Source organism: Heloderma suspectum, chromosome 4 (genome assembly GCF_057233095.1).
Source record: "Heloderma suspectum isolate Gila_16-S chromosome 4, 16-S_ref, whole genome shotgun sequence".
NCBI lineage: Eukaryota > Metazoa > Chordata > Lepidosauria > Squamata > Helodermatidae > Heloderma > Heloderma suspectum.
Genome location: NC_139461.1, coordinates 35,512,770 through 35,527,448, shown reverse-complemented (window position 1 = coordinate 35,527,448; position 14,679 = coordinate 35,512,770). Strand labels below are relative to the sequence as shown.

General features: G+C 44.5%; 1 protein-coding gene across 1 annotated transcript in view; it reads right to left on the bottom strand.

The window, feature by feature from the left end:
• The window catches only part of ANGPT1 (angiopoietin 1), a 265,949-nt gene that overhangs the window by 79,352 nt on the left and 171,918 nt on the right, over positions 1-14,679 (bottom strand). The window lies entirely within an intron of this gene.

Sequence of the window (14,679 nt, the reverse complement as noted above, 5' to 3'; positions counted from 1 at the left end):
TGGTATCTTCCAAAAATAGGCGTATTTCTAGAAAACACCACCTGCAACAGTAATGTGGCTGATGCACACGTTGTGCTGGGAAAAATGCCCCCCCCCCAGCCCCTGGGAAGATGGATTAGATGGGGGCAGCCATCTTTTTTCCATACAATGCCCTGGTAATGACACTGCATCATCACATAGCATCTTCCCAGGGGAATTAACAGCCCTATTTTTCAAAGCACAAAGTGCAGGGCAACTATGCTGCTAGTGGGTGCTCAGCCAGCCTGGGGCTTTGCTTCAAGTACCCAAAACTGAGGGATTAAAAAAGCTCTTGCACCACCTCATAACATGGTTACTAAGTACTGTACCTCCAACCTACATGTTTTGAGAATTCACACACACATGAATGTCCCACAATTTCTGTGTGAATCAGCAAATCTTGAGCTTGTGAGGTTCTTTGAATTCCACCTTGAAGCTTGTTCTGACTCACATCCACATCAGATTGTGAGGGTGAAGGGTTTTTGTTCACACAAAAATTCAGGTATGTTTCAATACATATTTTGGTGTGCAGTGAAAAGTACACATTCCCTCCCATTGATTAAAGCATGGATGTATGTATTTTTCAAAAGTACCTGTTTTTAATGCATATTTTTTTCAGATGTACCCATTTTCAAACACATTTTTCTTTGGTCCATGAATCACATTGCAAGCTGGGAAATGGTGTTTGAGTATGCATTTGAGTTTGGGAGGTGCAGACTGGGTAAATTCTGGTCGAAAATGAACTGAAATGAATTTCTCATAAATCCTTAGATGACATAGGAGTGGGGGCATAGACCAGTGCTAAGATTAGCCACAGTTTAGGTTTGGGGCAGAACACTAACCTGCAGGCAATTGAAAATGGAAGAGAAACCTTCATAAAAGCATATGAACATGAGAAGAGCCATTTTGGATCAGACCAAAGGCCTACCTAGTCTGGCATTCTGTTCACACAGTGGCTAACCAGGTGCCCACAGGATGTCCACCTCTCCTCCTTGAAGCCATGCTGGATGAGAGGAGATGCAGGAGTGTGCAAACTCACTATCAACCATAGTATATCATTATACCTGAATGCAGCCAGTGTGTCTGCACTATGACTTGCTACTGAGTTTCACCTAAAGAGAAATTCCAAGACAAATTTGGAGGTTTCTGCTTGGAGAAAGCATCTGAGAAATTGCAAGGGGAGCAAAAAGGAGCTTTGACTATTCAGTGAGCCCCAGAAATCATTGCCAGAGGCCCTCAGGCAGGAGCAACATAACCCAGACCAATTTCTGGATAATACCACCCACAGCCCTGGCCTGACCTTGACACCTGGCAACATACTATTGTTGAAATGCGGAAGGGTTCCCATTTGAAAATTAATATTTGGATGAGAAGTAAAGATGACTTCACTGACTATGGCTGTATAGATTTTTTTTTAGAGCTGTATATTTCATTAAGATTACGATTTTAAAATGAGATAGCATTTACAGCATAGAGGAATATATTGAAATGTGTTTAGAGAAAGCAGCATGATGTAAGATCTCATTTCTCTTCTTATATAAGAATTATACCCCGATCCATGGGATAAGGTAACCATGGGCAGCCTCAGCCTGGGTTATTATAAATAAATTGTGAGAGATTTACCCCTAAATATTTCATATATGATTTGCAAAATTCAATCCTGGAGATTTCCTGACTTTCCCCCCTTAGGAATATCTATCCAAACCCATTCCAAGTTTTTCTGATTTGCCCAGAGATATTTACAGAATTCTTTCTGTGCTTCACTGATAGATCTTTTGGAGTCAGTAAGTGTTAAGAAATAACATCTGCAAATAACCCAATTTTATTGTGAGTCATATTTTAAGTCCTGCATTATCAGCATTTTCTTTAATTGCTGTCACTAGTGGTTCTGTTGAAACCACAAAAAGGAGAGAAGGGAGTGGACATAGTTGTTTCAGTGCCTCATCTGATTCCTATTTGGTTAGGGTCTAATTTGGTTAATCCTGATGGTAGCATGTTTGTTCAAATATAGGTATGAAATGGAATTAATACATTCATTCTGAAAATTAGGGATGTGTGAACCCACCCCCATGTGGGTTCTCTGGGTGCCAGCCCAGCCCCTGCCCCAACTTGCCAGTCCCCAGACTGCACTCAAGCCCCTCCAGTGCTTGGTGAGCAGCCTGCCCTCACCCTGGCGGCCTTGTCGAATGCAACCGTCGCCATTTTTTAAAAAAACAAAATTCCGATCGCAAAAATTCACATATTTGTGTGTGTGCAAAAATGCACATTTTCACAAAATATGCACATACACAAATATGCACATTCACAAAATGCACACTTTGCTTAAGCAAATATGCATAATTGCAAAAATGCACATTTTTGCACATATGCAAATATGTGCATTTTTGTGATTGCCATTTTATTTTTCAAAAAATTGTGACCACAGAGCTCAGTGAGGCCACCAGGGTGACTACAGGCCACTTGCCGAGTGTGGGCAGGGGGCAGCAGGAGCAGGGGCTCAGTGAGTGGGGCTCAGGGTATGGGGGGGGGGTCCGCCAGATTCCTGGACAGAATTGGGTGCCTGTGCCATCCCTACTGAAAATTCATCACTTTAAGAAATTCAATGAGGAATGGCCATTCTAACTTATCAAAGGCCTTAGTAGTACCATAATGGATTGAAGTTGTTTGGTTTTGCTGTAGTGCATTAAATTAAGCAATTTTTTAATTGGGTCAACAACACTCTGTCTCTTATATGTATAACGAGTTTCGTTGTGATGAATATAATTTGGAGCCATGTTACCCAATCTTTTTGCTATCAAAGCCATAAAGACTTTAAAAAAATTGTATTGGTGAGTCTTATAGGCCTATATGAATCTATTGTTACGAGTGATGTATGAGAATTTCGGTTTTGCTCACAAGACATGCAAGCATGCCCTGTTTGGAGCCCCGAACATGATTGCATGAGTATGTGTCTGTCTAATGTATCTGCAAATTGCCAGACACATACTCGCGTTTGATTTGTGCAACTTTCCCAGTCCAATTTTGTGCAAATCCCCCTGGCAGACTGAAGGCCCTGCTTTAGTCTCTGGAGGAAAGCTGTGCAAATTTCACATTTGAACTCTGCTCAATTTGCGCTATTTTCCCATTTGCGCAGAGCAAGAAGCAAACTGGGCATGAGACAAGCAGCAAGATGACATTTGGACAATCCTAGTGATCTCAGACATTGCTCATTTGCCCATCCCTAATTGTTCCTTTACCTCTTCCAGGTTTTGTAATTGTCATGACCCTGGATGTTTGCCACAATGGTGGGATCACCCCTCTTCCCTGATATCATTACTTAGGTGTACCTAGGGATGGCACAAGCATCTCGTTGGGGCTCAAAGCCCAGTGAGAAGTTGTGGTTCTGCCCCCCGGATGCCAGTTTGCAGACCTGAGCTCTTGCCGGACTCTCTGCGTGCTGAGTCAGGCAAGAGCTTGGGCACCTCCTCCCTCAGCAAGCCACTCACTGAAAGGGGAAGAAGGCAGTGCCTCTCTTGCTTCCCTCATCCTTGCTACAGTGGCAGTGGTGTGGGACAGGCTGGTCATTTTCCATAAGTTTTCCTGGCCTTATGGAGAATGAACAGCTTGTCCCTTGCCACTGCTCTTGTAGCAAGTGGGGGTGGAGGGAAAGGGGCACCTATCCTCTTCGCCCCCACCCCACCTGCTGGAGGCCAGGGCAAGAGGACAGCCAGCTCAAGGAAGAAGGGTGACGGCGGCACCCCAGCACTCTCGCCCTGGCCTCCTCTAGAGAAGGCCAGGGCAAGAGGCTGGGGGTTGGCCACCAAGGCCCTTTCTCCCTTTGCCAGCCCTTGACAGCCAGTGTGAGGAAAGGGGGGGCTCACACAGCTCGCGGGCAGGTGGGGTGAGCAAGGAATCTTGCCAAGCAGGCCCAGGCTGCACAAGCCAGGGGGCAGTTTGTTGAGCTCCCCCGCCCCGGACAGAGATGGGCTCGTCCATCCCTAGGTGTACCAGATGAAGGAGCAATTCTGATTCAATTTTTTTAACAAAAGGCCCTGGGCCAACCATCCAATCCTGCTTGGTTTAAAATAGTTTTGCACTTTTAATTATCCCTCTAATTTCCTCTCCCGTTATTCTCTGCTCAAGGTATTTTTGGCGTTCTTCACTAATTGTGCTTAATTTTGTCTTTTTTCCATATATTTGGAAGCCCCTCTTATCTGGTTTATCTGAGGAATATAATATGGAGAAAAAGGTTTAGCTGAAAGATTGTAGCAGAGAGAGGTCAGGGGGGAGGAAAAGAAAGCTTCTTTTTAACACTTCTGTCACCATTGCTGTTGCCAACAAGAAGGGATGGGAAAAGAAGAGAAGAGGGAGTGTGTGTTTGGGGGCTGGGGTGATGGGGAAGGGTTAGGGGTGTAGGAGGGTGGCAGAGATAGGCTGAGAGAGAGCTGGGACATCGTCTCTGACTCGTGTTCTGAACCCTCAAGATTCTTCTCTATCTAGACACAGGAGGAATCCTGTGACATCTTTACTCCTTGCCTTGGGAAATGAATTTCCCAAGAGCCACCAAGATCTTTCTTTCTGGCGTTTTAGCAGTTTACTGGAGAGAAGAGGGAGGGAAAAACCAGTGTTGTTTAAAGTGAAAGGAAGCGGGGTTTGGGGCCAGGAGAGAGTTTCAGAGCTGCAGAAGAATGTAGGGTCCATCTGCTACCTCTTTTTTGAGTTGAGCACTATGAACCTCAGCCCAGCAAGCATAACCTGCATCTCTAAACACCAAATCTCACTGGGTGACTGGTGGAAATGGAAGAGCAACCTCATACATGCATGCAAATGTGGCTCCAGAGATACATTGATCACTAGAGTGATGGATCCCATGTGATGGTCCAACATTAGTATAAGTAGTCAGTATCATAAAACCTTTCCTGTGCCAGCCCCGCCATTTGGTGCTGGTTGGAGGTTTAAGCAGTAAAATCCTCCTGTTCTAATAAGAAAGATGTAAAAATATTCCATCTGCTGACCAGTCTTTTGATTCTGTATGCCAAAGATAATGTTTCTTCTTATATTCACAGACTAACCAGTAGATTCAAGCCTGCCAATGATCCATGTGCTATCCAAGATTTAATTTGGTATCTCCCTCACGCCCACACACTCACACCTCTCAAGTCTCCCACTGTTGCTGTTACTTCTGGATAACAGATCAGTGGCAAAGTGCCTTAAACATGGGTCATTTCACTGAACTTAAGGACGTAATAGCATCCACATGTTGTTTTGATTGACTGTCACAGACCTTCAATGTGGGATGTTACACATGATAAACAAACACTGAATTAAAGTCATGGATCTGCTATACACACTCTAGGGTAACTTCTTTTTTCTTTTTTTAAAGGAAACACCATTAAAACTACACAAAAACTCACTTTCTGCTTAAATCATTGGATGTTTAAAGTATAAGGGACACACTGACCAAGACCATACAAAACAATGGCTTCAAAACAACAAAGGCAAAAGCCCTTCTGAGGACATTGCTGCCCACAGAGGCCAACTCATTGGACATGTGAGAAAGGGCTTTCTTCTATGGGGCTCCCAAACTGTGGAATGCACTCAGTCCAGATTACAACTAGGCCCCAACCCTCTTGGCTTCCAAAATGGTGTTAAGGGACATCTCTTTAACCTTCCTTTTTAGTGCGCTATTGTTTTAATGGTTTTTTTAATTCTTTAATTGTTTTTAGAGTGGCCAGGTATCCTATTTTAGAGAAGACAGTCCTCTATTGGAAGAGCTATCAGTGGACAATCCTCTGTTTGAAGATGTTCTCTATTTGAAGGGCTGTCTTGTCCAAGTCCAGTTTAAAGATAAAGAAACCATAAGAAGGGACAGGAGGGGTCTTCCAGTTGCCCATCAACAGTAAGCATCTGGACAGCTGCTTGAGCAAGCGGCACACAGATCACCTTGTCATAGTCTTCCCAACTGTGGTGAGATGTGGTATATTCCTATTTAAATTATAGTTATTATTTCTAAATTTGCACCTATACATATATGTTAGCACATATAAATATTATGCAAATTTGTGTCCTCCTTTGACCTTTTTTTTGGAGGGGTGATGCATTTCCTCTTTTCTGGCAATGCATACATTGTATTCCCTGGTTGTACACTGCCTTGGTGGCCTTTTGACAAAAAAAAGGGTAGTATAGAAATATTAATTAATTAATTAAGATAAAATAAAATAAAATAAAATAAAAGAGAATATGGCTCCCAATCAGACTATCTAGTCTAGCATCTTGTTTCCTACAGTGCCCAGTCAGATACTGGATTCATTGAAACTCTCTGCAAAGATATAATTTCCTATGTTACGACATCAATGAAAACCATATAGAAGCTATCAGAGTAGTATGCAAACCTAGAACAGGTGAAGTGCCCAGAAACATGGTAATCAGTAGCCAACAACAGTCAGTCCACTAATTTCATTTCTCTTTCATTGATCCATACATCAAGGAAATTCCCTTCAAACAACAACATGAAACCTCAAACCTATGTTTAGACAGGAGACTTGAATGTCACGTTGAAAGGCAGAAATACCAACACAAAATTAAGGCATGTATTATTCAGAGTTACTATCAGGCCCTTTCCCATCAGTGGTTATGGGGCACAGTAAAGCATGCTGAAACTTTGGATACTACTTATTTTAAATCTTTGATTAGAATAAAATGTTGGCACATTTGGGGAAATTAATTACTTAAATCCTGTGAAAGTCCATTACTATAAGGCTGGGGATACAAAAAAAGGAAGACCTGAATACTTTGATGTCCCAAGATAAGGGAGCACAGAGAAATGAGGGGTTAGGATGGGGTGGAGGCACCCTATTGCTGGGGGGGGGGTGCCCTGTCCTGGAGCCCTAGTTATGCTGTGGAAAGATCCATGGGGGTAAATCTACTGTCAGCAGTGTCATCACCCCCAGCAGGCCCTGATTCCTGAAATGGAGCATTCAGGGGCACCTAGTGGATCCAAGGGGCCACAATTGGGCCCCTCAACCATGTTGGCTTGGATTTGGTGTAGCTAATTTATCCCCATTTAATGGTGGTGGGGAGATTAAAGGGGAGAAAAGATCTGCCAGGTTAAAAAGCCTGGTGAAGCCACCTTCTCTACCTCCTGCCCTGCAGGTGAGAGGGCAGAGCACAGGACATAATGAACAATCCACCACTTAGTTCCCCACCCACCACAATTAGAGTTGCTGTCAGTTCATCTCTGCATGCTCATGCCTAATGGTTGCTGAGTTGCTCCAAGATTAATGGCTGCAATTCATTCTTATGGGAATTTGGGAACACCTTTGTGGGACACTGAATGCCCTGGCCTGACTGGGATCATATAGACCAAAAAGGCAGGTAAGGGGAGACAGGACAGAGGTGTACAAAATTATGCATAATGTAATAGGGAGAGATTTTTCTCCCTCTATCAAAATACTAGAACCCAGGGTCATCCTATGAAAATGATTGGTGGGAGATTCAGGACAGATAAAAGGAAGTGCTTCTTCACATAGTGCATAGTTAAACTATGGAACTCACTACCACAAGGTGTAGTGATTTCCACCAATTTGGATGGCTTTAAAAGGAGGTTAGACAAATTCCTGGAGGAAAAGGCTATCAATGGCTACTAGTCTTGGTGGCTATGTGCTACCTCCATTACCAGAGGCAGTGAGCCTATGTACACCAGTTGCTGGGGAACATGGGTGGGAGGATGCTGTTGTGCTCATGTTCCTGCTTGTGAGTTCCTGGTTGACAGCTGGTTGGCCACTGTGTGAATAGATTGCTGGACTAGATGGACCCTTGGTCTGATCCAGCATGGGTCTTCTTACATTCTTATGGTCTTAGACCAGGGTTCCCCAACCCTTTTGGGTTGGTAAGCACATTTAGAATTCTGAGAGTCATAGGCCCTTGCACAAAATGGCTGCTATGGGGACTTGCCCATTCACAAAATGGGTAACAAAATACCCATTTCCAAGATGACAAGGTGGTGAGACTGAAAAAAAAAAAAAAAAAGTAACTCAGCCAAGAACTTAATAACAAGGTAGAGGTGCTCTCTGACCATGAAAACACAAACATACAGACAGGCAAAACATCCCCCACACCTCATACTACCCCCCCACACTCACACACACACACAAGCAAAACCCACAAAACCAGGCAAAGCACACACCACAACAGACTATGGAGTGGTGCACATTTTCTTTTCATGGGCCAGTTCCACTGGTGACTCTGTGCAGATGAAATGGTGGTAGAGAAGAACAATTTCTTCTGCCATGGAGGAGGCTTTCAAGTGCACTTTAGCCAGTGTTCCTTTGGACTTGTTCTGAGTTGTGATGCTCTCATTGCCATATCACTCATTTCATTTCCCCCAGCTCTGGGAAAAACCAGGGAGCTCTCCTACTCACTGGGAGAGGGTGCTCAGGATCTATTGTGTCAACTGCCCAGGCCATTTCCCCATTCCAGAGGTCAACCTGGGCTTTGACTGCCAGTGACATGAAATCCCAAGTGCCCTCAGAAAACCATTGAGCGGCCTCCTTGAGTGGACCATCATAATCAGACTACTGCCCCTACAGTGGGTCTGAGTTGAAGTAAGTCCAAACCCCACCAGACAGTGTTCCATTGACCATGACAATAGAACTATGGAAAGTTCCTCCATCCCCAGATCACCATAATCTTCCCCAACACAGAACACTAGATCCAAATTGTGCCCTGCTAAATGAGTGGGACCAGATACCAACTGGGGCAGGCCCATGGTTGACATGGAGGCCATGACGTCCTGAGCCACTCCCAACAAGGTGGTCTCAGCATGTATGTTGAAAGTCCCCCAGCACAGCAAACCAGGGACACTGCAGACCACCCCTGAGACAACCATCCATCTCAGGAAGAGAAACTGTTGGGCAGCAGGGCAGTTGGTACACAAACAGAATCCCTATTCTGTTCTAAATCCCTATTCTGTCCTTCAGATACCCCCACACTCAAAACTGAAAGATTGTGGGATAGATCCAGAAATTTTCCCTGCTGTCAAGCATGTCGTTGTCTTGTGTTTGTTCTATTGGAAGCAACTGTAAATCTGAGACACAATGTGAAGGTGAGAAGCAGCCTGTTGCAAGACATTTCAACACACCTTCACATAGTCTCTCAGATTTAAAGTTGCTAACATCCCAAGCTAAGTTGGTACTCGCTTGTAACAATTTCATGTTCAATAACAATCACTATTTACAACTCCAAGGTACAGCAATGGCAATGCGTATGACCCCATCATATGCCAACCTATTTATGGGACAACTCAAAGAAACTATCTGCAGAACTGTTTCCCACAAGCCTAGCATACAGTGGCATTACATGGATGGCATTTTTGTCATCTGGGATTATGGAAGGGATAGCTTGGAGATTTTTACCAAATGTAAACACTGTCCACCTAACGATAACATTTATCAGTAACACCACAACTGAAAACCCCAAATTACCTTTCCTTGATGTCCTCTTAACCATTGAAAACCATCAAATTGTCATAGACGTATATTGTAAACCTACTGATTCCCACCTGTACCTTAATTTCCAATCATGTCATCTGGCATAGTTTGGCTCTTAGAATAAAACACATTTGTCATAACGAAGAAAACTTCTCAAGAAGATGTAATGAACTTAAAGAACATCTCCAACAATGTGGACACCCTAGTCACATCATTAACTACAATATCAATTGAGCATCAGTAATATCCAGGGTACACCTTTGTTTGTGATGCAAAGGCTAACTCTTCTTCTTGTTTTTTGAATCTATTTTTATTTTATTTTTATAAATGAAATAAACACTACCAACAATATAATCAGAATCTTCAGTTTCCAACATTACAGTATTCTAAAAAAAAGAAAAAAAGGAGGATAGCAAAAGAAGGAAGAGAAAAAAAGAGAAAAGAAAAAAAAAACAGAATTATATTAAACTTCAGTAAGAACAAACCAAATATCCAGACAGTCTTATAGCACAGAGATTAGGGATGGAAGAGAAATCTGCCACAGACTCCAATGAGGCCAGAGTCTAAAGATTCCCGGAGCCTGTGACAGAACGGACTACTCCCCCCTGCCACCCTGCAAAGTTATATCGGGACAGACCCTACCTGCCACCAGCCAGGTCTGGGTCCGTCCTCTTCAGTCTGCAGCCATCCGCTGCCAGGCTGCGGACACAAATGGCGTCCCCATAGTGGATGCCATTTGCATCTCTGCTTTTGCTGTGATATGCTACGTAAATATTTACGTAGCCTATCAGGTCAAAGAGCAGGGATGCAAATTGCATCAGCTACGCCAGGCACCATTTATGTTCACAGCCTGGCAGCGGACAGAAGTCCAGCTGTGGATGGGTGCAGCCAGTGGCTCCATGGACTTGCCGCGGACTCGCCGCAGAGCGGAGCTGGCCAGGGAGGATTCCGGGGGGAGAGATAGATCGCCTCCCCCCCCGCAGACACCCCGAACCAGACCAGTGAGTGGGGTTCGTACACCCCTAACAGAGATAGAAGCAAACACTCCATTTCCATTGTCCATAAATTACCATTCAGTTAACATGTATTAATAAACATTAACAGTTTAGCCAACAAGGAAAAGTAATAATAGTAATCCCATAATGGTATTAATAATTGGTTTTCCCGCCTCCCAGCTGAGCAGAGCAGAGCAGAGCAGAGCAAGCTGCTCCAGCTGGTCCAGGAACTACAGAAGCAGGCAAGCTCCCAGAGAGCGAGCGACCAGAGCGAGCGAACAGGGGGAGCAAACAGAAGTTGGCCAGGGGAGTTGCAGTGGTTGAAGAGACAAAGGAGACAAAGGAGACAAAGGAGACAAAGGAGACAAAGGAGACAGAGGCTAAGAGGTAAGTGGGCTGCAAGAAGCCCAGGGGGCTGCCCTTTATCCTTCTGATTGGCTGTGAGCTCACCAGGTGCTTCTGAGAGCTCCAACTGAATTGGGTGTGTGTGGCCTGAGTACTCCCAGCAGCTGAGTGGGCAGGAAGCTGCAGTCTGTTTCCCGCCTCCCAGCTGAGCAGAGCAGAGCAGAGCAAGCTGCTCCAGCTGGTCCAGGGACTACAGAAGCAAGCAAGCTCCCAGAGAGCGAGCGACCAGAGCAAGTGGACAGGGGAGCAAACAGGAGTTGGCCAGGGGAGTTCGGCAGGGGAGGTCAAGGGGGAGGCCCCTAACATTTTTTTTTCATTTTTCATTTTATTTTATTTTTAACTAACTTTTTTCCGTTTACTTGTCTTGTAACACACACTTTCACACAAGTGGGACTCTGCTTTTAACCTCTACTGAGTAGAGGAACAGGCACAGGCTAGTCTAGAACAATCACAAAGCTAGACACAAAAAGGGAAAAGAGGCTATGGAACGACAAGACTCTCCAGTGGTGGTGACCTGCAAGGTGTGTGCAGTGTTTGTTTTCTTGCCTGAGAACAACATGGCCTACACCTGCAACAAGTGCAAGTTGATCATGCTGCTGGAAGAAAAAGTAAGAGGACTGGAGCGGCGACTGTCGACCCTCCGAGGAATAAGAGAACATGAAGGGTTCTTGGACAGAATGTTGGAACTACAGCAGCAAAGTGAAGACCAGAATCTTGAAGAGCAGTAGCAAGATGAGGTAGAAGTGGGAAATGCTGAGGTGAGGAAAAATGAAGTAGAGGATATTCCTTGGAAAAGGGTGACAGTTAGGAGAAGAAGAACTAGACGCCACTGTGCACCAGTGGAAGCAGTGGAGCTGTGGAACCGATTCCAGGTACTTGAGGATGAGACTGGAGGACAGCCTGCAGAGGAAGAATTACAGGGGAACCTGCATGAGAGTGACCAAGAGGCTGAAGGTCAGTCAAGCAGAGGCGATGAAACCCAGGCCTACAACAACAAGAAGAGTGGTAGTAGTGGGAGACTCCTTACTGCGTGGGATCGAGACCCAAGTATGTCGCGAAGACCCGTGGACTCGTCAGGTATGTTGTCTCCCGGGAGGACGAATTAGAGACATGACTGAAAGGTTTCCTGCACTCATAAAGCCCACTGACAGGTATCCCTTTCTTCTCATCCATGTGGGAACAAATGATACCGCCAAGCGGAGCTACGAAGAAATCACGTCAGACTTTGAAGCTCTGGGAAGGAAACTCAAGAACTTTGGGGCCCAGATAGTTTTCTCATCCATCCTTCCAGTAGTTAGAAGAGGGATAGAAAGGGAATGAAAAATACTCTGGGTGAATGACTGGCTACGAAGGTGGTGCCGACGAGAGAGATTTGGATTCTGGGACCACGGGCTATACTTCCTGGAAGATGAGCTGTTGGCAAGGGACAGGTTGCACCTCACAAAGGATGGGAAGAATGTGTTTGGCCACAGCATGAAGAACTTCATCAGGAGGGCTTTAAACTGAATCCTACAGGGAAGGGAGATGTAATGTTGGGGGTAACAATGGACATAGGCGCATGCACTGCAACGGAGAGAACAGCTCTGATAGCGCCCAATAATAGTCTTCAGACACATGTAGGAAGAAAGCCAGACTATGAAGCACATGGTCTTCGATGTCTATATACTAATGCCCAGAGCATGGGAAACAAACAGAATGAACTTCAACTCTTAATACAGGAGGGAAATTATGACTTGATAGGTATAACTGAGACTTAGTGGGATGACACTCATGACTGGAATACAGCAATTTAAGGATATAACTTGTTCAAAAAGAACAGGAGGAACAGAAAGGGAGGTGGGGTTGCACTGTATGTGAAAAATACATATCTCTGCACAGAAATACAGCAGGAGGAGCTTGGTAGCCCCATCGAGAGCATCTGGATCAAAATAAATGGAGCAAAGAATAAAAGGAACCTGGTGGTCGGAGTCTACTACCAGCCACCCAACCAAGGAGAAGATGAGGATGAAACTTTTGAAAAGCAAATAGCCAATGTTTTAAGGAAGCATGATGTAGTAGTAATGGGGGTCTTCCATTTCCCTGATATTTGTTGGGAGACAAATTCTGCAAAACATGGCCCCTCCAGGAAATTCCTGACTTGTGTGGCGGATAACTTCCTCCTACAGAAAGTAGAGGAAGGAACTAGAGGATCGGCTATCCTTGACTTGATCCTAACCAACAGATGACTTAGTGGATAAAGCAGCAGTTTACTCTCTAGGGGAAAGAGACAATGTTGCACTTGAGTTCTTGGTTCTAAGGGAAGCAAAAGCCAAGTGTAGTCAAACGCGTACCCTGGATTTTAGGAAAGATGATTTTAATAAACTCAGAACAATGATCAGTAAGGTCCCATGGCAAGCAATGCTAACGAGAAAAGGAGTCCAAGATGGGTGGGAGTTTTTAAAAAAGGAAATTCTCAAGGCACAATCACAAACAATTCCAACAAGAAGAAAAGGTGGAAGACAACAGAAAAAGCCAATGTGGCTTCACAAAAAGCTTAGGGATGACATGAAAACAAAAAAGGACACATATAGGAAGTGGAAAGAAGGCCAAGTAACAAAGGAAGAGTACAGGCAGGTAGCACAGAATTGCAGAGATGGAGTCAGGAAGGCTAAAGCTGAGAACGAGCTGAGGTTAGCGAGGGATGCTAAAAACAACAAAAAGGCTTTCTTCAGCTACCTGCATAGTAAAAGGCAGAGGAAAGAAATGGTTGTTCAGATATTAAATAAGGATGGCAAAATGATAACAGATGACAAAGAAAAGGCAGAGGTGCTCAATTCCTACTTTGGCTCAGTCTTCTCCCAAAAGAGGGTCTATGACCCCCCTGGTAAAGGCAAAGTGCAGGCTGAAGTGGCAGGATTGCAGCTTGAGATCGACAGGCATATGGTCAAGGAACACCTAATTACTTTGAATGAGTTCAAATCTCCAGGGCCAGATGAACTGCATCCTAGAGTCATAAAGGAACTGGCAGAAGAACTCTCAGAACCGCTGTCTATTCTCTTTGAGAAATCATGGAGGATGGGGGAAGTGCCAGATGACTGAAGGAGGGCTAGCATTGTCCCTATCTTCAAAAAGGGTAAAAAGGAGGAACCTGGGAACTACAGACCAGTAAGTCTGACATCAATCCCTAGGAAAATTCTGGAGCAGATGATAAAGCAATCCATCTGTAAGCCCCTTGAAAACAATGCCATTATTACTCAAAGCCAACATGGATTTGTCAAAAACAAGTCCTGCCAGACAAAACTGATCTCATCTTTTGATCAAGTAACCTCCCTTGTAGACCGTGGGAATGCTGTAGACATCATATACCTCGACTTCAGCAAAGCTTTCGACAAAGTGCCCCATGATCTCCTGATGAGCAAACGAGCTCAAAGTGGGCTTGATGAAACAGCGATCTGGTGGATCCTCTGTTGGCTACAGAATCGGACTCAAAGAGTGCTTATCAATGGGACCTTCTCAAACTGGGGAGAGGTAACGAGAGGGGTACTGCAGGGCTCAGTCCTGGGCCCAGTGCTCTTCAACATTTTTATTACTGACTTGGAGGAGGAGGTACAGGGAATGCTGATCAAATTTGCAGATGACACAAAATTGGGTGGGATAGCTAATACTTTGAAAGACAGAAACAAAATTCAAAGTGATCTGGATAGACTGGAGCACTGGGCAGAAAACAACAGAATGACATTAATAGGGATAAATGCCAAGTTCTGCACCTAGGAAAAAGAAACCAAATGCACAGTTACAAGATGGGGGATACGTGG